At 37.1% G+C, this 23,859-nt stretch overlaps 1 pseudogene; it reads left to right on the forward strand.

Annotated features, from left to right (window-relative positions):
• The first annotated feature begins 935 nt into the window (after positions 1-935).
• Positions 936-1,877, forward strand: LOC145093640 (fasciclin-like arabinogalactan protein 11 pseudogene; annotated as a pseudogene).
• The last annotated feature ends 21,982 nt before the right edge of the window (positions 1,878-23,859 follow it).

Consider the following 23,859-nt stretch of genomic DNA (forward strand, 5'->3'; position numbering starts at 1 on the left):
ATAAAAATACTAAAAAAGAAAAAAATAAGGGCAAAATCGTCGTAATGAAAAAGTTCAAAGAAAATTGGACAAAACTCGCAACAAAATAAAAACTTTGGATCTGTAGCGCTAATACAAACTTTTTTTGGACCAAAGTGACAACTTTGAGCAAATCATAAGGACCATTTGTGCAGTTTAGTCTAGAATAAATTATTCTTGCATATTTTAGTTTTCTTAATATTATTTTATAGTTAAAAATATATTAATTTATTTTATATTTTATATATAGTGAAAAATAAAAAATCAGTGGCTTTGTTTCTAAGTTTGTGTGTACCCTCATAATAGAAATATGCAATTGGAAAGCAGAAGTAACAACACAACCCACCTTTATCAGAAAACCCACCACCATCCCTTGTGATTTTCCTGCTTTCACAAGCAAAACATTGAATCCCATTCTTCTAGTGAAGTTGCATGCTATGTAGAAATTATAGATCCTTTTAAAACACAACCTGCTAAAAATTTAAATATAAAACATTGAAATTGCAAGGATATTACGTTGACTAGTGAAGCTACCACTTGTCATGAAATCACTTCTTCTACCCAACAAAAAACAAATAATCTAAACTATTTCTCAATGACTCAAACACAACTTAATAACGGGGATTGATTGAAACTCATGCTAAGGTTAATTACTTCAAATTTCAATGAAGTGAGAGTGATGCCCTATCATCAACACTATAATCAAAATGATGAAATTAACATTCATCACAACACGTCAACAACCTAGATGTTCAACCACAAGAGTGTGGGCATATATTATATTATCTATATACATCACAATATAGGATAACTAAAATCATAATTAAAATGATGAAATCAACATATATCATACCTTTTGGTGATAATAAAATTTAAATTTGAATAGTGTGATTTACGTTTTCTTCTCCATAAAAGCCCTCCACACCCATCGTTGGTTCTCACATCGATCTTCCCTTTGTTTTCCATTTAAAAATGTCGTCATCATTCCTGTTCTTACTGTTACTTATCCTCCATTCCACCACCACCACCACCTATTCTCAAACCACCGCGTCAGCTCCGGCACCACCAGGCCCCGCCAACATTACAAAAATCTTGGAAAAAGCCAGCCAATACACAATCCTCCTCCGCCTCTTCCACATGACCCAAGTCGGCGACCAAATCAACACCCAACTCAACAACTCCGACCAGGGTATCACCGTTTTTGCACCCACCGACAATGCTTTCTCCGGTCTCAAAACCGGATCCCTGAATTCTCTCTCCGATCAAGAAAAGGTCGAGTTAGTACAGTTTCATGTTATTCCGACTTTCCTCTCCACTTTACAGTTTCAAACTATTAGTAATCCGTTGAGGACACAGGCCGGAGACAGTACTTATTACGAGTTTCCCTTAAATATAACTACCTCCGGCAACCAGGTGAATATATCGACTGGTGTCGTTAATGCCACGGTGGCAAACACCATCTACACCGATGGTTCTCTTGCGGTGTATCAAGTGGACAAGGTGTTATTACCAATGAGCATGTTTGGTCCGCCAGCTCCAGCGCCGGCCCCGGTGACTGAGAAGACTAAGAAGAAATCCAACGCCGTTGACGATACTTCTTCCTCTGACGACGGTAGTGCCACTGCTGACGCCTCCGGCACGGCTAGTGGCAAACGTAACTTGCATGGCTTCATTGTTGGCCTTGCCGGGGCTATTACTTTCATCGGGATGTTGTGTTCGTGACGATTGGGTCCTACCACTGTTTATTTTTTGTCTTAAGAGGGTTGTGATGGGGCGTGGGTTTTGAGAGATATGCAATGTTTTTTTGGCATCAATTTGTTAACTTTTTGGAATGAATGGCATCAATGATTTGCGAGAAATCTCCAACAACAATATATAAAAAACAAAGAACTTAACTATCTCCAACTCGATATCTAATCCAACTTTATTTTCAACTATAAAAATAGAATAACAAATAATATTACTATAAATCTGAATAGGCACTTTTTACGTACAACTAGCGAGTGAGCGTGTAGTAAACTACAAATCACTTTTTTTTTTAATTGGGTTGTTAGGTTTTCTTTTATATATTTGGAATTCAAATCTAAGGGGGACATACATGGTAAAGATAAATATATAAAATCGTTTTATTTCATGGAAAGATTGTTAAATAGGGGTTCGTTCAAGTTGGTGATGTTCCTGTGGATGCATGCTTGGAGGAACGCAACGCAGTCGTGCATGGAGACGTCTTGGTTTTTCCCATCGTCCAGAACCATTTTGGAGATTGCATAGTTCATGTATGTTCACATCCGTAATATAATAAATTAAAAAAAAAATATATGTCTTAATTTTTTTTGAAAGTTAAGTGTTAGAATTGGATAGATTTTTGAGCGTACAATGTTGTAAAAGTTTCTATTTTAGATCAAATGTAAGTAAATGATTGTATGTTTGTGAAAAACAATATGTTTCTATCTTAGACCAAAGTAAATAAATGACTATATTACCCTTTCGTTTAGAGCAACAACCGTTAATTATGTAATTTTTGTGCATATATCAAATTCAAAATTCAGTATACGTACCTCAATATTAACTTGTTTGTGAAAGGAAACTTTGCAACTTTGTTATGTATTCCCTTTAGCAACCTCTTTATCGTTTATTTCTCCAAGAATTTGTGTATCCTAATTTGATACATACCAAAAGCAATCAAAAACTTACAACATTAAGAAAGGGTATGTACAGTTTAATTACCAAAGAAGTTTGAAAAAAGAAGATAAAAAAACTCAATAAAAAGTAAAGGTGGTGTAGAGGGAAAAAGAGAAATCACTTTTACAAATTTATTTTTAAACATTCAATGTTGCAAGATTTTAAGGGTAATAACATTAGAATTTTAAAGCTTGACATCAAAATAACTTGTTACCTTTAATATACGTTGAATTTCTTGGTATCCGGATGACATTTCTATATTTGGTTAGATATTTCAAAATATAAATTCTATTATGAAAAAAGAAGTATGTTGCTGTTTCTTCCATTTAACCTACTTTAGGTTAAATGCAATAACTAACAACATATTTTCATTTCATCTTGCTACAAGATTATATTTTAATATTCTTTTTCTAAAATACATTGTACTTTTAAATTCTACTTTTCTTATCAGTGAAAACTACCTTGTATTTGTAGGGCTTTGCTATATCGGGGTAGACTTTTGAAAGTAAAATGCTATAATAATCAAGTCAAGAAAAGCACATTGCTATTTTTCACATCCAACTCTTAAACTTCAACCGAAAGCGTTCCAGAGTGTTAATAAACAGTACATTAGAAACCGAATCGCTACGAAACATTTTCCTTCGAAAGTAATAAAGCGATATATTGTTTCAGAAGATATGTTCTTGAATGTTACGTATATTAAGTAAGTTTTACATAAATAATGGTAAAAATGGGTATTGATCCTTGGAAAAATGGTTGTATTCAATCACCAATGCAATTTAATAGAACTTGTGTAATAAAACTAACTAACTACAATTAAACTAAAAAATAGGGTTTTGCGAATGCTTGGAAACTAAAAGACTTGAATAAATAAAAAGCTTGCAATTAAGCAAGATGATGAGATGCTCAAACATTAGACAGAAATGGTCAACCAAGACAATTCAACATAATGAATATTTATGTGTTTATCATTAGGATTCAATATGAAGCTTATCATTCATCCCAAATTGGTTATAGCAATTATGAAGCATGATATGCCAAGATTCCTAAAAGGTAGTATGGAGGTTGGGGAAGCCCATAACACAACTTCTTAATCAAAATAAAAGATTCAATTGAAGCAATTGAACCCAAGAAAGTTGATTAGCCTTAACAATAAAGGAATCCCCAATTACTGGAGGATGTCAATGCTTACACATCAATAAAGGAGTCATGATCCATAAGCTAGAGATGATTTCTACCATCACAAAGCCTTTGTTCTAAGTAAATTTAATGATTTAATGCTAAACCAAAGAAATAAACCAACAACTGCTCATTCAAGTACCAAGTTCATGATCAAAGTATTAAACAAGCATAAGAAATATGAACTAGAATCATAAACATAAGATAAATGACAATTAAGCATGAATCCTTCAAAACCCACAAATATCCTAGGGTTTTAACCTAATTCAACCAAATAACATAGAATAGCCACTCATGGCAACAAGATACAAATGACAAAAGTGTTTTTGCATCAAGAAACTAACAATTACTAGAAATATGAGAAGAATGTAGATAAAGCTCTCAAAAATCGCCTCCAAGGTGCTCCAGTGGTGGAAAATTGAATGCTACCAAACCTACCCCCAAAGTAAATGATGACCAATATGACCAAAATGCCCCAAAGTGTGTTGTTATGTGGGTACCCTCGCAAAGTTGCGCAACTGAGACTCCACCCTCGCAAACGATGCTGGAATGCTACTGGATCTTTTTCTCCACTACACCACCCCACCACTCAAGATTCCCTTGGTCCCCTCCACACCTCACATGATTTAAATTTGGCCAATCGTCTTCAAGCTTGAAATAGATAGTCCAAGTCCATCTTCTTTAGTCCATGACCCATCTTCATAAGCCCACTTCATTAAAGTCTTCAACAATTTTAGCCGAATTCATTTTTGATGGATCCAGAAAGCCCAATAATGCCTCGAAAGCACACCAAGCCCATCTCCAAGCTAAACGCAACCACGTTGAGACTCCAAAACCCTATAAAATACCTCATGCAAAATAGGAAGTACCATGCATGATCCATGATAAAGAAAATAAAGAATATACAATGCAATACTAATAAAAAGGGCTAAAAATAAACTATAAAAAAGAAGGAAATAAAATAAACTATCAAATCACCCCAAGCTTAACCCTAACTTGTACTCAAGTTAGAAAAAGACTAACATGAGTTCAAGATGAGCTAAACTAAAAAAGAAAAATAAATATACCATAGAACTTGGTCAACATCAGTCAACATGGTTAGAATCAGTCCTACATGGACTGTAACGCCCGTAGATCCGGGCTAGTCAATTTAGAGGCAATAGGGGTCGAAAACGACTTTTCGACAAAATATTATTTAGAATAAATAATCTTAACCAATTTGTAGAATATGTCACAAGGTTTCCATAAATATAAAGAACGCCGAAATCCGAGTTATAATGAAGAAGTTATGACCCGTCGAAGTTTCACGACGGAACCAGCACGACACCGGGAAGCGTAAATAGTGAATTTACGATAGAGCGAGATTTAGCCTTAGCGCTCTAAACGAAAGTCGTAGAATATGTTAAACTAAGAACATCAATAAAAAGAACGCCCAAATCTGACTTCGTATGAAGAAGTTATGATTTTTCGAAGTTTCGGACTAGCAGTGTACAACCCGAAATTCGAATATTAGATCCAGCGGTTTTTAGCCAACACGACCTGAACGAGAATCGAAGATATCGTTAAGAGTAGCGTAACGAGAAAAAGATGGGCGAAAACGGACGTCGGATGAAGAAGTTATGAGGATTTAACGGACCAATCCTGTCCCGGCCTGTTAATAATAAAAAATTTAAAATCGAGTCAAAATTAGCCGACAAAATCTAAACGAAAGTTGTAGAGTACGTTCCCACCTTCGCGTGGATATAAAGAACGTCGAAAACGGAGCTCGTATGTGAAAGTTACGATTTTTTAAAGTTGAAACATGAAATTGCGAGACCTGATGAAGGATCGATGACGTGGCGCGTTCTGAACCGTCCATCGCTGAAGAAACACGTTGCCCCTCGCTACGCCCCGCGTCCGAAGCTGGGTACGCCCAGCGTAATTGATGTTGTCCGGGTCCGAGAATGGGTGCGAGCCAGCTGGTGCGAAGCTGGCATTCTTATCCGAGGACTACGCCCCGCGTAGCCTCCCTACGCCCATCGTAATGACCGAAGTCTGGAACTATAAATAGAGGTGCGAAGTGCTCCGAACTTCTCACACATTTCTCATATCTCTCTCTCTAAACTTTCTCTCTCTAGCTCATCTAAACCCCCTAAGCCCTAGTTAAACCCCTTAGTTCCCGAGGGAAGCCCCGAGGCTCCCGGAGTCCCGAGAAAAAGAGCCTTTCGGTTTCGAAATGCTGCTCCAAATAAGTTCTGGTTTTCGATAAAATTCGCTGTAAGTGTGTTACGCTTACGCAATTTTTAATATAGCTTTCAAATAATTATAGGAATGTTATTAGGTCCTTAAAATAATTATTTGGGCTATTATTATGAGTTATATTGAGTGTTATTAACGCCTATATAATAATAATAATAGTCAGACTAATTAATTTGTCGCGGTTATCGTTAGACTAAACCCTAGTGGTATTGGTACTAGGTTTTATCGAAGGAAAGTTGTTTTGAGAGTATCCAAGCGCTGCTCGAGTGCTGAGTCACCACCTTTCAGGTGAGTGTATAGTCCCTTTCATCTTACACATAGATATGAAGTATTTTATATAAACTACGTGCTATGTGTGCATATTATCTGAATACTTGCTGTCTATGCTGGTTGAACGTTTTATACACGTTTTAAAGGATTTAAACTGTATACGTATTTTATATATACGAATATGTTGGGTATGAGATGGGTAGATGAATGATGAGAGATATAAGATGATGTGAGTATACATTGGTAGCTATAGACTTAGTGCCTATGGTACGAACACCGGTAGCTATGGACTTAGTACCTGTTAGACGTTGGTAGTTATGGATTTAGTACCTGTTAGGAATTGGTAGCTATGGACTTAGTACCTGTTAGGAATTGGTAGCTATGGACTTAGTACCTATTAAACACTGGTAGCTATGGATTTAGTACCCGATGAGTAGAATATAGCAGCTATGGAATTAGTGCTTTACGAACAAACATTGGCAGCTATGGATTTAGTGCCAGTCCTATAACCCTGGAAGTAAGGGACTTCAGAATAAACGAATGCAGGATAGATGACTCTTAGGTTAAATCCTTAAGAGTAAAGAAGATAATAGGGATGGGTAATTGGGTTGATTGTTTGAGTGTTTAAACATAGGAATTATATTATTGTGGGTTGAAAACCCTATGTACTCACCAGGTTTCCCAACCTGACCCACTCAGTTTATTTATATCACAGGTGTTGATATGAAGTCACATTACACTGAGAGATTTAAAGAGATATAGATCACTAGTGTAAACAAGTGTAAGTTCTGTTTATGCTTATGTTTCTGTATTAACGATGACATCCCAAACGTTTTAAGATGAATAAAATACGTTTCTTCGAAAATGTTTTAATAACGTATTTATCGTGTTTTTCTGGGAACAAATTCCGCAACATTTTTATTAAAAGAAGTACTCTAATTTTTAAAAAACATAAACAAAAATCGGTCTTTTCTGGCCGTGATTTTGGGGATGTCACAGTTGGTATCAGAGCATTAGTTTAAGTGAACTAGGAATATGGATTTATTTCTAGACTTAAACTTAGAATGCTAAGCGATGATTGTGAGGTGTGAGCACTAGCTTATTTTAGGAATGATGCCTAAATTGCTTTTATGTGCTAAATGCTTTGTGCATGATATGTTGTTAATTGTTCGGATCTATGGTCTGTTGCCGACCGAATATGGAAACCTTATGTGTTTAGGATTCTAAACGTACGACTACGATATTAGAACTAGCATGTAAATGTTTCAGAGTGATAAAGATGATTTAAACGTCAATCGTAAGTATAGGTCTAGATTCACCTTATTCAGTGTATAGATCAAGATGGCAAGGACCCGTTGCGAAAACGTAAATGCAAATGGGAACAGAAACCAACCCCCAGTGGTTCAGCAAATACCTGTTGTAGAAGAAGTTGCGCCTGAGCCAGTCACCATGGCTGGAGTTCAAGCCATGATTCGGGCTATGCTAGCTGAACAAAGGGAAGAAATGAGACAGATGCTCCACGAAAATAGGGACGAACCTACCGTACATGTTGAACCGACAGAGCCAGTTCCCGAGCAATCTGAGGAAGGGAACTACAGCCGCCAAGTGAGTCAAGTAGGGACTCAGGGTGAGCAAAGGGATGGCCCAGAAGGGAGAAACAACAAGGATGGGCGGATGTACAAGAATTTCTTGGGTGCGAAACCACCAAGTCTCTCAGGAAGCCCAAAGCCTGTTGAGATTATGGATTAGATCTCCGAGATGGAAATGGTGTTTGAGAGCTGCGACTGTAGCGAGAAACAGAAGACCGTCTTCACCGTAAGACAACTGAAAACTGGAGTCTTGAGCTGGTGGAAGCTATTGGCAGATACGATGCCACGAGGAGAAGCCTTAAGGATGTCATGGGAAGAGTTCTTGGAACAGTTGAAAATGCAGTACTGCTCGGAGATAGATCTGATAGACCTAAACAATGGATTTCAGAACCTGAAGAAAGGGAAGATGAGTGTTGATGAGTATGCCACCGCATTCACTGAGAGGATGAAGCTATTCCCCTACTTGGTGCCTACTGAACTCTCCAAGATCGATAGGTTTGCTAACGGAATGCCCACTGACTTTGGCCCAATGGTCAAAATGGCAACTACCTTGAAAACAACTGTTAGGTCAGCTAAGAACGTAGAGGCCCAGATGAGAGAAAAGGGAGTAGAAAAAGATAAGGCAGGAGAGAAGCGGAAGTTTGAAGGATCTTCAAGGTCCAACAAGGAAAGCAAATTCTCAAAGCTTGGAGGAGGAGATGGAGGTGAAGCGAGATGGTGTGACAAATGCAAGAAGAAGCATTGTGGGAAGTGCAACGAAGAAGTGACTTGTTACAAGTGTGGGAGGACTGGTCACTATTCCAAGGACTGCACACATAATGATAAAGTATGCTACGGATGTGGAAGCAAGGGGCACATGTCCAGAGACTGCCCAAAGAAAAATAAAGCAGCAAGACCAGAAACACCAAGGCCAAGGGCATTTCACATGATCCTTGACGAAGCAGAGAACCATGCGAGGAATCAAGGATGAGGATTTTATACCTGAAGATCAAGATATGCAGTAGCCATAGTATCGTGATGTATCCCATTAGTGGCATAGTCCAGGATGAACTTGAACACCTATGTAATAGTTTCAAGAAATAATAAAATCTTCGTTTTGTTATCTGGTGTGTTAAATTGTTATGTGATTTTCTCGTATGGTGACTTGGAAAACTGCGAGACTATACTTGGGACGAGTATGAGTAGGTGTGAATGGTAGTAGAGGCCTATACTACCAGAAGCACAAGACTCACACTTGGATCAGGGAAAGTCACAAGGTTACCAAGAAGCTAGTAATCGATTTCGTTTTATTCAAGTATGTTGTTACCATTGTTTTGGTAATGACTAAGAAAATTGTTGTTATCCCGACCCTAGTAGTCATATCACATTGAGTCCGAATACAATGAGTAGGTTACGTGGTTCAGAGAACCAAGTTTGATGTAGCGTCCGACTTAAACCAAACAATTGAAATCAAAAGCGATCAATAGAAGTGCCGCGCTCGTTGTTAAAGAAGTTGGTAGCTAGAAATGCTACATGTTAAAGTGTGATTATATCACATTAAAACATGAAGAAAGGCATAGTATGTTTTAGAATTTAACTCTAAGAGACCTGAGTCTAAACGTGCATCACATGATGATATGTCATTATTTGGAGTCTAACCTGAGGTAGAGAGCAGGTGCACGATCGAGTACTGCTTGCAGTCAATGAGTCTAAGAGATAGACTTGAAGGAATATAGAAGTTATAATTATTACCTAGGATGAAGAGATGACGTATGGAGTCATTATACGAGCCCTGTTTCGTTGATCATTCCGGGACGTAATCATCCTATGGGGGAGATAATTGTAACGCCCGTAGATCCGGGCTAGTCAATTTAGAGGCAATAGGGGTCGAAAACGACTTTTCGAAAAAATAATATTTAGAATAAATAATCTTAACCAATTTGTAGAATATGTCACAAGGTTTCCATAAATATAAAGAACGCCGAAATCCGAGTTATAATGAAGAAGTTATGACCCGTCGAAGTTTCACGACGGAACCAGCACGACACCGGGAAGCGTAAATAGTGAATTTACGATAGAGCGAGATTTAGCCTTAGCGCTCTAAACGAAAGTCGTAGAATATGTTAAACTAAGAACATCAATAAAAAGAACGCCCAAATCTGACTTCGTATGAAGAAGTTATGATTTTTCGAAGTTTCGGACTAGCAGTGTACAACCCGAAATTCGAATATTAGATCCAGCGGTTTTTAGCCAACACGACCTGAACGAGAATCGAAGATATCGTTAAGAGTAGCGTAACGAGAAAAAGATGGGCGAAAACGGACGTCGGATGAAGAAGTTATGAGGATTTAACGGACCAATCCTGTCCCGGCCTGTTAATAATAAAAAATTTAAAATCGAGTCAAAATTAGCCGACAAAATCTAAACGAAAGTTGTAGAGTACGTTCCCACCTTCGCGTGGATATAAAGAACGTCGAAAACGGAGCTCGTATGTGAAAGTTACGAATTTTTAAAGTTGAAACATGAAATTGCGAGACCTGATGAAGGATCGATGACGTGGCGCGTTCTGAACCGTCCATCGCTGAAGAAAGCCTCGCTTCGGATCTTGGCACGTTGCCCCTCGCTACGCCCCGCGTCCGAAGCTGGGTACGCCCAGCGTACTTGATCTTGTCCGGGTCCGAGAATGGGTGCGAGCCAGTTGGTGCGAAGCTGGCATTCTTATATGAGGACTACGCCCCGCGTAGCCTCCCTACGCCCAATGTAATGACCGAAGTCTGGCACTATAAATAGAGGTGCGAAGTGCTCCGAACTTCTCACACATTTCTCATATCTCTCTCTCTAAACTTTCTCTCTCTAGCTCATCTAAACCCCCTAAGCCCTAGTTAAACCCCTTAGCTCCCAAGGGAAGCCCCGAGGCTCCCGGAGTCCCGAGAAAAAGAGCCTTTCGGTTTCGAAACGCTGCTCCAAATAACTTCCGGTTTTCGATAAAATTCGCTGTAAGTGTGTTACGCTTACGCAATTTTTAATATAGCTTTCAAATAATTATAGGAATGTTATTAGGTCCTTAAAATAATTATTTGGGCTATTATTATGAGTTATATTGAGTGTTATTAACGCCTATATAATAATAATAATAGTCAGACTAATTAATTTGTCGCGGTTATCGTTAGACTAAACCCTAGTGGTATTGGTACTAGGTTTTATCGAAGGAAAGTTGTTTTGAGAGTATCCAAGCGCTGCTCGAGTGCTGAGTCACCACCTTTCAGGTGAGTGCATAGTCCCTTTCATCTTACACATAGATATGAAGTATTTTATATAAACTACGTGCTATGTGTGCATATTATCTGAATACTTGCTGTCTATGCTGGTTGAACGTTTTATACACGTTTTAAAGGATTTAAACTGTATACGTATTTTATATATACGAATATGTTGGGTATGAGATGGGTAGATGAATGATGAGAGATATAAGATGATGTGAGTATACATTGGCAGCTATAGACTTAGTGCCTATGGTACGAACACCGGTAGCTATGGACTTAGTACCTGTTAGACGTTGGTAGCTATGGATTTAGTACCTGTTAGGAATTGGTAGCTATGGACTTAGTACCTATTAGTTAGACGCTGGTAGCTATGGACTTAGTACCTGTTAGGAATTGGTAGCTATGGACTTAGTACCTATTAAACACTGGTAGCTATGGATTTAGTACCCGATGAGTAGAATATAGCAGCTATGGAATTAGTTCTTTACGAACAAACATTGGCAGCTATGGATTTAGTGCCAGTCCTATAACCCTGGAAGTAAGGGACTTCGGAATAAACGAATGCAGGATAGATGAATCTTAGGTTAAATCCTTAAGAGTAAAGAAGATAATGGGGATAGGTAATTGGGTTGATTGTTTGAGTGTTTAAACATAGAAATTATATTATTGTGGGTTGAAAACCCTATGTACTCACCAGGTTTCCCAACCTGACCGACTCAGTTTATTTATATCACAGGTGTTGATATGAAGTCACATTACACTGAGAGATTTAAAGAGATGTAGATCACTAGTGTAAACAAGTGTAAGTTCTGTTTATGCTTATGTTTCTGTATTAACGATGACATCCCAAACGTTTTAAGATGAATAAAATACGTTTCGTTGAAAATGTTTTAATAACGTATTTATCGTGTTTTTCTGGGAACAAATTCCGCAACATTTTTATTAAAAGAAGTACTCTGATTTTTAAAAAGCATAAAAAAAAATCGGTCTTTTCTAGCCGTGATTTTGGGGATGTCACATGGACCCTACACTCCTTCCAAATGTTTCCTACTTTAGAGCCATAAACTACATTATCGAACCACTTGAACGGAGAATAGATTCTGTTTGAATGCGGCAGCGGTGTACAAGACAAAGGAAACACGGGATGCGCCTATTAGGGGCACTTTAAATCACTAATACAGACCATAATGCATGAATGAAAGACACCTCTTGACACACGATGATTCCTACATTTGTTAGGAAACAGTGTATAGTAACGAAATACGGTTTGCAGCACGGCCTTCTGGCAAACATCTGACTTAAGGGGTTTCTCCCTTGTATTGTCCTTTACCTTTTACCGTCTCATCTTCATTTCTTTTTCTCACTAAAATCAAAAATAAAATAAAATAAGAAAAATTTACTTAACCTAAATCTAAACCTAACAACCTTAATCTTTAATCTTGAACTTCTGTTATTTGGTCTTCAGTTTCCTTGTTGCTCGATCTTCTGTCTTCATATTTCTCTCCTTTTTTTATTGATATTTTATTGATTTTTTAGGAGAGAATGCTTGAAATTGGATTTTCTTTTTGTGTTGCTCTTTTTCTTCATTTTTCTTCTTTGTTTTTGTTTCTTTTCTTGATTAATCTTATTTTATTGTCTCTTTTTGTCTTTGCTTTTCCAATTTCTTTATTTTTTTTCGTGTTTCTTCTTGGAAGGTCTAAGGAATTTCACCATAAAGCATAGTACTCCAATACTATGAAAAGGGAGTAATGGATAGAGGCTAAAATGAACACCTAATGATCATTGACAATGTGTCAAGATCTACTAAAAAAGGTGGGGAATGACTCAAAAATGGGTGTTACTGAAAAAACTTGGTCCTAAAATGTGAATTGGGGGACCCACCTCAAAGTTCAACAAGCACCTCAATGTAAGGTGTGATAAACATAACCTATCTAACTATTTACTCAAGACCCCTAGAAAAATGATGACCTATCTTAAAAAGTTGGTAAAAATCTAACTAAGTAAGGCTTGGACGAGACTCGAGAGTACTAAGGGGTATTCCCCCCAAAACCAAGATGCGAATCTTCAATGTCTTCAAAATACCTTACCGGGCTAATCTTTTCTTGCACATGTCGTCCTAACCAACCACATCCCTCTGCACCTAGACCCAATCAAGCTACCTGCATCTGACCCCCATACAAGCAGTCTCAAAGTGGTCTGTGAGGCTCATAGCGCGCCCCATTTGTCAAATACAAGGAATTTCATATCAAGACCCGGGACTAATCTACAATTCAATACTTATGACCCGACGCCATGGTACCTATAGGGAAGAGAAAACAAGAGAGAACAAAAATGCATGAAACTTAAACTAGAATGCATCTATAAAGTATGAACTTTTGAAAAGAAAGAAACAAAATATGCAATATTTTTGAAATTTTTATGTAATTTTATGAATGTCATAAATGACTTACTCTAAATACAACTATATACAACCTAAATGCATTCAAAATAAAAGAAATAAGAATAACTCACCCTAAGCTTAAAATTAAGCATTGTCCTCAATACTTAGGATGAAAGTACGGAATGATCATATCAGGATCAAGGTGGCAGAGTCTCACGAGGACGATATGGAAAGAGCATCGGGGTCGCACACGGATGCATGGGTGGTGAGTATGAGTCGTGATGTGGGGGGTGAAAGAGCTGGTCGCTCAAATTTGCAAGGGTGAGAGAGCTGTCAGTGCAAGTTTGCGAGGGTACCCTCGCAGATCTGCGCATGTGAAGGTCTTGGCCATGCAAAGTTGTGCGGGTGGGAGGGCAGTCTCACAGATCATTGCGTGGGTGAGGGGGCGGTGTCGTACACTTTACGCAGGTGGGGGATCAGCCGCATGCAGGCATCAGAAGACACCTCGTGTTTAAACATTTTTTGAGTTGCTAGTTATGCGGGTAAGCCTTGGGTCGTACAAACTTGCGTGGGTGAGCACCTCAACCGCATAAATTGCTGATTTTTTTATATTTTTCATTATTTTTCGCTCTACAAACCCCGATTTTCATCCAAACTTCACCAAAATCATTGCTAAACCTGAAGATGTTTATTTTTGACCAACTTCAAGCCTAGAAACATCCAAATTTCAAGTGGAGATTATTTATTTAAATTGCATTTATTTAACGTCTTTGACAGGACATAGTCCCTTTTCTTTCAACCTTCATAAATCGGAGTTTTCAATGTTATGTTGTCGAATTCTCCCATGTCGAAGCCTTCATAAAATGGTTTCAAATGGTGTCCATTCACTTTGAATATTTGATTCGTTTCCAAACTCTTGATTTCAACCGCACCATGATCAAACACTTTTATAACAACAATAGGTCCGTGCCATAGAGATCACAATTTTCTCGGGAATACCTTTAAACATGAATGATAAAGAAGAACTTTTTGACCCAGAATAAAATGCTTTTGAGTGATGTGCTTGTCGTGAAACGTATTTGTCTTTTGTTTGTAGATGCTTGAAGTTTTATAAGACTCATTTCTTAACTCTTTGATTTCTTAAAGTTGCATCTTTCGGTGCTTCCCGGTTTCTTCAAGATTGAAATTACACTTTTTAACCACATAATATGCTTTGTGTTCCAATTCCACCGGTACGTGACAAGAATTTCCACAGACGAGGCAGAATGGAGACATGCCAATTGGAGCTTTGTAGGCAGTTCAGTACGCCCACAATGCATCTTCTAACTTCAAGCTCCAATCTTTTCTTGTGGTGTTGACCGTCTTCTCAAGAATTTGCTTTTCTCTATTTAACACTTCAGGTTGGCCTTTTTTTGTGGATGGTTGGTGGTTGATATTCAGTGTGTGACACCATATCTCTTCATCATGACTTCCATCATTTTTTTGCAAAAATGAGTGCCCCTATCACTCACCAAAGTTCTTGGTACACCATATCTTGCAAAAATGTTTGATTTCAAGAAGTAAATGACAGTTTTAGCATCATCATGCGTTGTAGCCTTTGTTCCACCCCACTTTAAGACATAGTCAACCGCCAAGAGTATGTAAGTATTACTGAAAGAGACGGGGAATGGGCCCATGAAATCGATTCCCCATACATCAAATATCTCATAAATGAGGATAGGGCTTTGAATTGTTTCATTCTTAATGGACACGGTTCCCATTCTTTGACATCTATCACAACTCTTGCAAAATAGATAGGTATCTCTTGACATTGGTGGCCAATAGAGTCCACATTCTAGCACCTTCACATGTTTCTTTTTGACCAAAATGACCTCCACATGCATACTCATGGCAAGACTTTAAGATTAATTCGACCTCATTTTGGTGAACACACCTCTGTAATAGTTGATTTGGGCAATATTTCCAAAGATAAGGGTCATCCAACACGTAGTATGTGGAGTCACTATTCAACTTGGCCTTTTGGTACCTGGTAAATGTGTATGTGATTTCTTTAGTAACCACAAAATTGACAATATCTGCATACCATGGAATGGTGTTTGAAAGATAGAAGCGGTGTTCATCCAGAAATTCATCAAGAATGGGAGAAGAGGACCCAGTAACATTCAAATGACTTAAGTAATCCGCAACTAGGTTTTTGGCACCACTTTTGTCCTTTATCTCGAGATCGAACTCTTGTAAAAGAAGAATCCACCAAATCAATCGTGTCTTGTCATATTTCTTGGTCATTAAATACTTCAAGGCAGCATGGTCGGAGTATACAATCATCTTTGTCCCGAGTAAGTATTGTCAAAATTTCTCCAAGGCGAAGACAATGGATAAAAGTTCCTTCTCGGTGGTATAGTAGTTGGCTTGAGAATTATCCAAGGTTTTGGAGGCATAATAGATAACGTGTAATGCATTTCCCTCCCTTTGACCTAAAACCGCTCTGATGGCAAAATTTCTTGCATCACACATGATTTCAAAAGGAAGCTCCCTATTTGGAGGTTGGATTATGAGAATGGATGTGAGTAGGTCTTTAATTTTTTCAAAGGCTTCTTGACATGTGACAATGAAGTCAAAGTCAACATATTTTTGGAGAAGGAGGCACATTGTTCTTGTGATCTTAAAAAAATATTTGATAAATCTCCTATAGAACTTGCATGGACTAAGAAAGATCTCACTTCTTTAATACATGTTGGGTATGTATGACATGGATATAGCTTTATCAACTTTAATTCCCTTCTTGGAGACGACGTCTCCTAAGATGATGCCTTGATTGACCATGAAGTGACACTTCTTAAAGTTTAACACCAACTTATTTTCAATGCACCTTTTCAAAATATTCTTGAGGTTTCCAAAGCATTTATCGAATGAATTAACATAGACGATGAAGTCATCCATGAACACTTCAATTATATTCTCAACGTACTCGGAGAAGATGCTCACCATGTACCTTTGGAATGTGGCGAGGGCATTGCATAATCCGAATGGAATAGGAATATAGGAAAACGTGCCAAAAGGGCATGTAAAAGTCGTATTGTCTTGATCTTCGTGGGGGGGAGGGGGCAATGGGTATTTGATGAAAAGGTGAGTACCCATCAAGGCAAAAATATTGTGATTTTCCTGGAAACCTCTCGAGTATTTGGTCAATGAAAGGAAGGGGAAGATTATATTTTCGTGTGCTTCTATAATCAATGCACACTCTCCATCCATTTTGAACTCGAGTGGGTACCATTACTCCTTTATTGTTTTCAACAACCGTGATTCCCATTTTCTTGGGAACCACTTAAACCGGACTAACCCATTTGGAGTTGGAAATAGGGTAAATCATATCCGCATCAAAGATCTTGATTATCCTTTTCTTGGCAACTTCCATCACTGGAGGATTTAATCTTCTTTGAGATTCCATCCTAGGCTTACAATAATCTTCCATGAGGATCTTGTAAGTACATACATTGGACTTATCCCCTTTATCTTTTAAAACTTCAATCAATTGGTATTCTTCATAATCTTTCAATTGAGAGGAGATGATCACCAGGAGAGTCTCGTCTTTACCTAGATAAGCATACTTCAAGTGTCTAGGTAAGACTTTCAATTCAAGTGTGGGTGGGTGGATTTTGGAAGGGGGCATCTTGTTTGGAGAATGAGATAACGCAAATTTAGAGACATCCTTCTTTGTTGACTTGTTAACTTCCAAAGTCTTCATAATCTCTTCAACTTCGGAGTCCAATGTATACATTTCCAATGTTTTCTTCAAACTGTTGAAGAAGCAATTGTTCGGGTATATTATGTTGAGGACAACTTGTACACAAGTTGTTGAATCGCTCCCAAAAATCATGAAAAGTATCATTCTCCCCTTGACGAATTCCCAAAATGTCACTCCTTTGACTTGATATTCGGGAAGTGGGATAGAACTTGCTATTGAAGGCTTTGAGTAACTATTACCATGTGTGAATAGATCCTGGTGCTAAGTTGAATAACCACTCTCTAGCTTTATCTTCTAAGGTGAGTGGTAAGGCGGTTAGCTTGAAATCACCAATGTCACATGTTCGGGAAACATACTAACACATATCATATGAATGGACTTTAAATGCCTTTGAGGATATTCTCTATCCGAACCATGGAACTTGGTGAGTTGATGTATGAAACTTGACTTCAATTCAATCCCTCGGTCGTTTGAAGGATAAACAATACAAAGAGGTGTGTAGGTAACATCCTTCTCCATCATTTGTCTAAGTGTCAACTCTTGAGGGGATTACGTAGATTGGGTTTTCTGCATGTAATTGGGAGGTTGTTAGTAAGGTGGGTATGGGTATTTTTGGTGATTGAACATTTGTGGTGGGTAAGGTTGATAATTAGGATATTGATTATAGAGGGGTTGTTGTTGTAGGTATATAGAATATTGTTGTTGTGGATACATTTCAGGTTGTTGGTATGGATGGTATGGTTAATGGACTTTATTTTGTGGTTGTTGATAATTGGGTCTATTTTGGTGAAGAGGTGGTAGATTCCAAGGTGGCATATCTATGAAAGGTTCTTGGTGTTGGTGTTGTTGTCTTGGTTGTTGGGGTGGGGTATTGGCATCTTGATTGTTTGGGTTTGGGTTGGGATTGTGAGGTGGATTGTGATTCATGGCTATGTAGTTTTCAAATGGAATGTCTTCAAAGGAACTACTAATATTTGGAGAACTTGGCTCGGTGTCGGTATCACTTGAAGTATGAACTTGATCTTCTATGTTGAGTAGTGGAGAAGAGGAAGAAGCTTGAACGAGTTGTTTTTTCTTTGCTTGTTTGGCTAAAATTTTCAACCTTTTTGCTTCTTTTTCAATCTTCGGATTGTAAAGTAGTTCACCGGTTCTTGTAGACCTAGGCATAAACAATCAAATAACAGTAATCAGTTTCCACGGCAGCGGCACCAAAACTTAGTGGGATGTCAAATCCACCAAGAAAATTACACCATTTGTTTGAAAATAAAACGTAATATAATGGTAAAAATGGGTATCGATAATTCGGGAAATGGTTGTATTCAATCACCAATGCAATCCAATAGAACTAGTGTAACAAAACTAACTAACTACGATTAAACTAAAGGGGGGGGGGGGGGTGTTTGTGATTGCTTAAAAACTAAAAGACTTGAATAAATAAAAATCTTGAAATTAAGCAAGATGATGAGATGCTCAAATATTGGAGCGCATTCGCCAACCAAGGAAATTTAAGACAATGAACATTTGTATGTTTATCATTAGGATTCAATATGAACCTTATCATTCATCCCAAATTGATTATAAAAATCATGAAGCATGATATGCCAAGATTACTAAAAGGTATTATGGAGGTTGGGGAAGCCCACAACACACCTTGTTAATCAAAATCAAGGATTCAATTGAAGCAATTCAACCCAAGAAAGTTGATTAGCCTTAAGAATGAAGGATTCCCTAATTCCTAGAGGATGTCAACGCTTACACATCCATAAAGGAGTCATGGTCCATATGCTAGAGATGATTTATACCGTCATAAAACCCTTATTCTAAGTAAATTCAATGATTCAATACTAAAACAAAGAAATAAACCAACAATTGATCATTCAAGTACCATGCTTATAATCAAAGTATTAAACAAGCATAAGAAATATGAACTAGAATCATAAACATAAGATAAATTACAATCAATCATGAATCCTTCAAAACCCAAAAATATCCAAGTGTTTTTGCCCAAGTCAACCAAATTAAAGAGATTAGCCACTCATGGCAACAAGATAACAATCACAAAAGTGTTTTTGTGTCAAGAAACTAACAATTACTAGAAGAATGTAGACCAAGCTCTCAAAAATCGCCTCCAAGGTGCTCTAATGGAGGAAAATCGAAGTGTGGCTGCCAAACCTACCCCCAAGGTAAATGATGAACAAAAGGACTAAAATGCCCCAAAGTGTGCAGTTACGCGGGTACCCTCGCAAAGTTGAGCGACTGAGACTCCACCCTCGCAAACGATGCTGGAATGCCATTGGCTCTTTTTCTCCACTACACCACCCCACTACTCAAGATTCCCTTGGTCCCCTCCACACCTCACATGATTTAAATTTGGCCAATCATCTTCAAGCTTCAAATGGATAGTCCAAGTCCATCGTCTTTAGTCCATGTCCCATCTTCATAAGCCCACTTCATCCAAGTCTTCAACATTTTAAGCCCAATTCCTCTTTGATAGATCCAAAAAGCCCAATACATGCTTATATTGAGTATTGTGATATCCTGCATTATGTCTTTGTGATTTATGTTGTGTATTATTCTGAGCTTACTGAGTTAGGACCGGAGGATCCACTCGAGTTTTGGGACTGAAGGGTCCCACTGAGACACATTGACCGGAGGATCTTATCTGAGTATAGCCATGATAAGCTAATGAGATATGTGTGGTATTTTTGGGAACTCACTAAGCTTCATACTTACCGTGTTATGTGATATGTTTTTCAGGTTCTTCTCAGGATTGCAGGAAGGCGCCGACTTGATTGTACACACCAGAGAAAGAGTTGTGTTTTGAGGATCCTGGATTATTAATCAAACAATTATGGAGTTGCGTTTTGTAAATTAAATAAATGGGATTTTTGTGAAATGTGTTATGATAATTATGTGATTTTAAAATGAAAATTTTGTTTGAAAATTTACGGTGTTACATATCCTATTGCCTACCTCATTAATGGAGTTTTGGGCCACTAATGTTAGAAAAGCAATATCATACAAGATATATAATCCGAACCTAATATTAGATCATGCAATCAGTTACATAAACATAACAAAACCAATATTAATATACATGAATCTTTAATCAAGCAATCATAATAAATTGAACATCTTTCAGTAACCAAATATCAATCAACAATAAAACTAGGTTTTCATAAATATCAAATATTCATAAATGGTTTGATCTTAAACCCAACAAAAACATATAAGAAACCAAATAGTTGACTAATCATAGATAAAAATGTAAACAATTTAATAACCTAATGATTTTAGATTTTAGTATCTATATCAACATGTCGTATGATATAGCCTTTATACCCTCAAAATGCTCCTTTTTAGTCTTGATCTTTTGTATTCTTCTTATTTTCTGACATATTATTGCTCTTGACGAATTTGGGGGTCTATTTATAGATTTTTTAGAATCGATTTAAATCTCGCCAAGATTTGAAATTGCAACGCGAAATAAAAAATCTTGAAATTATATACAGAATCTTCAGTATCCTCATTATCTTTTCTATACTAAACTCAAGCTGTATTTCTTGCTCAAATCTTCACGAAATATATGTCCAAAATGACCCTTTTCAACTGCTATTTCTTCAACATGCGATTTTCAATTATAAAATATAATTATAAAGCAATTAAGCACCTTTTGTCCATATTTTATTCTTAAAAATGGCTAGAAAAATATTTGAAATGTCACATAAAATATGTATGATTTGGGACATATCAATCACAATCCAAAAAAACTTATAAGTTCTTTAAAAGGATTTATAAGACTTGTAAACTTTTTCCCTATTTCATGACCTTTGTGCTTGACATAACCCATAAAGCGCTTTTGAAGGCTTGTAAATTTTGTGGTCCATTCCTTTAACAATAAAACATTTGGGTTGTGAAACATATACTTTTTCCTTTAACTTACAATTAGAAAAAGCGGTCTTTACGTATAAATAATGTATCTCCCAACTTTATTGAGTTGCTAAATAAAGAATAATTTAGGCCGTATGAGTCGAGATATCAGTGTGAATACTTCCTCAAAATTGATACCTTGTTTTTTCAAAAAAACCATTGCAACGAGACGAGACTTATACTTGATGATTGTTCCTAAAGCATCATTTTAACATAGAATACCCATTTTAATCCAACATCTTTGTGATCGGAAGGTAGATCGCAAGCTTCCAAGTGTGGTTCTGTTGAATCATATGAATCTTGCTTTTCATTTCCTTTCTCCATGCTTCATGAGTTGATGTTTCATTGTAATTTAGCGGTTGTTCAAAATCAACTCCTCTATGTCTAAGGTTTTCATATTAGATATTTTGTAGCTATCGGTCAAGGTACGAATTCCTTTAGTGTGGGTTGGACCAAAGAGGTTATCTACTCAATTGAAAATGCATTATTAGGGTTAATTTGGATAGGAACGAATGTTGAATTTTTAGGCTTATTTTGGAATGAAATTTGTACTACATTAGGGCTATTTTGAGCAGAAGTGGTTGAACTTTTGGGACCGTTTCAGATTGGAAATGCAACTACCATTTTAGGGATTTTTGGGATTGAAAATGGAATTGTTTCGGTGTTGTTGTGGACTAAAAATAGGACGGATATTAGTGTGCATAGTCATAACAAGCCTAATAATATTACTATAAATAATAGTGTCCTTTTGGGTTACACGCTAGAACAAAATAAAGCAGAAATAAAAAGATATTTATTTAAGGGACTTATTTTGTTAATAAAATCATAGTTTAATTAATAGTAAATAAAGAAATATGAAATATTCCAGAATGATTTGAATACCATATATAATTACTATTAAATATGGTAATTATCTCTAGGGTTTTGGATCATCTCCTTATAAATAAAGAGCTCCAAATCTGTTTTGACACTTATGAAAAATACCTCTTAGTCTCAAAAAGTTAGGAATCCTCAAAAACCCTAAAGAAGCCTGAAGTGCAGTTCCCATATCGTGGCTAATTATTTACCATGTTGTGATCGATTGTATAATTGAGATTTTGATTCTATTTGAAGCTCACAGTTTGAGGATTGCTTAGATATGCTTCTATCTTGTGTATTGGGTGCGATTTCAAAAGAGGAACTCTACGTTGGGTTCTCTAGTCCATTCAACTAGATCGTCAAAAGAAGAAACCTACGAAGAGAGCAATGGTATGATTCTATTCTATTATATTCTATAAGTTGCATGGATAATTGAGTTAGATCTAGATATCTTGAGTCTTTGATCATAATTGTTTGTTGTTTCTGTTGCCCAATGGTTGATCTTGGATAAACTTAAACCCATCGGTGGTATTATAACGTAGGTTAAATCAAATCTGTTGCACTTAGACTTTTTCATGACAAGTACGTTAGTGTTTGTATGTTTAGGGTTTTTGTTTTAAATCATTTTAAATGAATAATTTTTTTTTTGATAAAAATTGAATCTGTTTATGCTTGAAAAACGATGTTTTTGGTCGTTTTCCTCTTCGCCACGTCGTGGCTGGTCCTTTACCACGTCGTGTGTAACATCCATAAAAATCATGCCAAATTTAAACTTTTTCAAACGTTTTAAAAACCAAGATTTTTACCAAAATATGTTTCCAAAATAGTATAATGTCAGAGTATCCAAGAATCAAATCATAAAAACATGAAAACAAGGAGCTGTACGATCACGCCTTCGCCTTTCCGCGATCATCAGAAGTACCTGAAACAATAATCGATAAATGTAAGCTCGAAGGCTTAGTAAGTTACCCCCAAAATACCAACGCCACATATATATATATATATATATATATATATATATATATATATATATAGCCATATCATATAAACATATAAGAAAACAACATGCATACTGATCCTTCATCCTGACTGGACTGCCTCGCAGGCCTTCAGCCTATCTGACCGCTATCCGAGCCTTCGACATGTCTGGACCGCCTTATAGGGCCTACAGCCTATCCGGACTTCTCGTTGGGCCTTCGGCCTAACTGAACCCCTTTGCAGGGTCTTCAGTTTATCCGAACTAGGGGTGTAAATGAGCCGAGTCGAGCCGAATACTACCAAGCTCGAAGCTCGGCTCGACTAAAATACTCGAGCTCGAAACTCGGCTCGAACTCGACTCGATCCTTGATTTCAAGCTCGAGCTCGGGCTCGTGAAATACTTGACAGTCTCGAGCTCGGCTCGGCTCGGCTCGAATAATATTTTAAAAAATCAAAATCACTAAATTGAGTAAGAAATATTAAACATTCCACATGTAAATGTCCAAACTACCAAAAAAACCACTATTAATCACCTAATATCAATATAACATCAACCATATATGTCATAAATGAATAACTATAAAGAAATGACATATATCTTATAAATGAACAATTATAAAGAAATGACATATATGTAAATTACACTAAGCTCGACTAAGCTCGCGAGCCTTACAAGCTGAGTATTTTTGTACTCGAGCTCGGCTTGATAAGGTACTACTCGAGCTTGGCTCGATTAAGATCGAGTCGATT

This window comes from Lactuca serriola, chromosome 1 (assembly GCF_051521515.1).
Source record: "Lactuca serriola cultivar US96UC23 chromosome 1, Lser_US96UC23_V15, whole genome shotgun sequence".
NCBI lineage: Eukaryota > Viridiplantae > Streptophyta > Magnoliopsida > Asterales > Asteraceae > Lactuca > Lactuca serriola.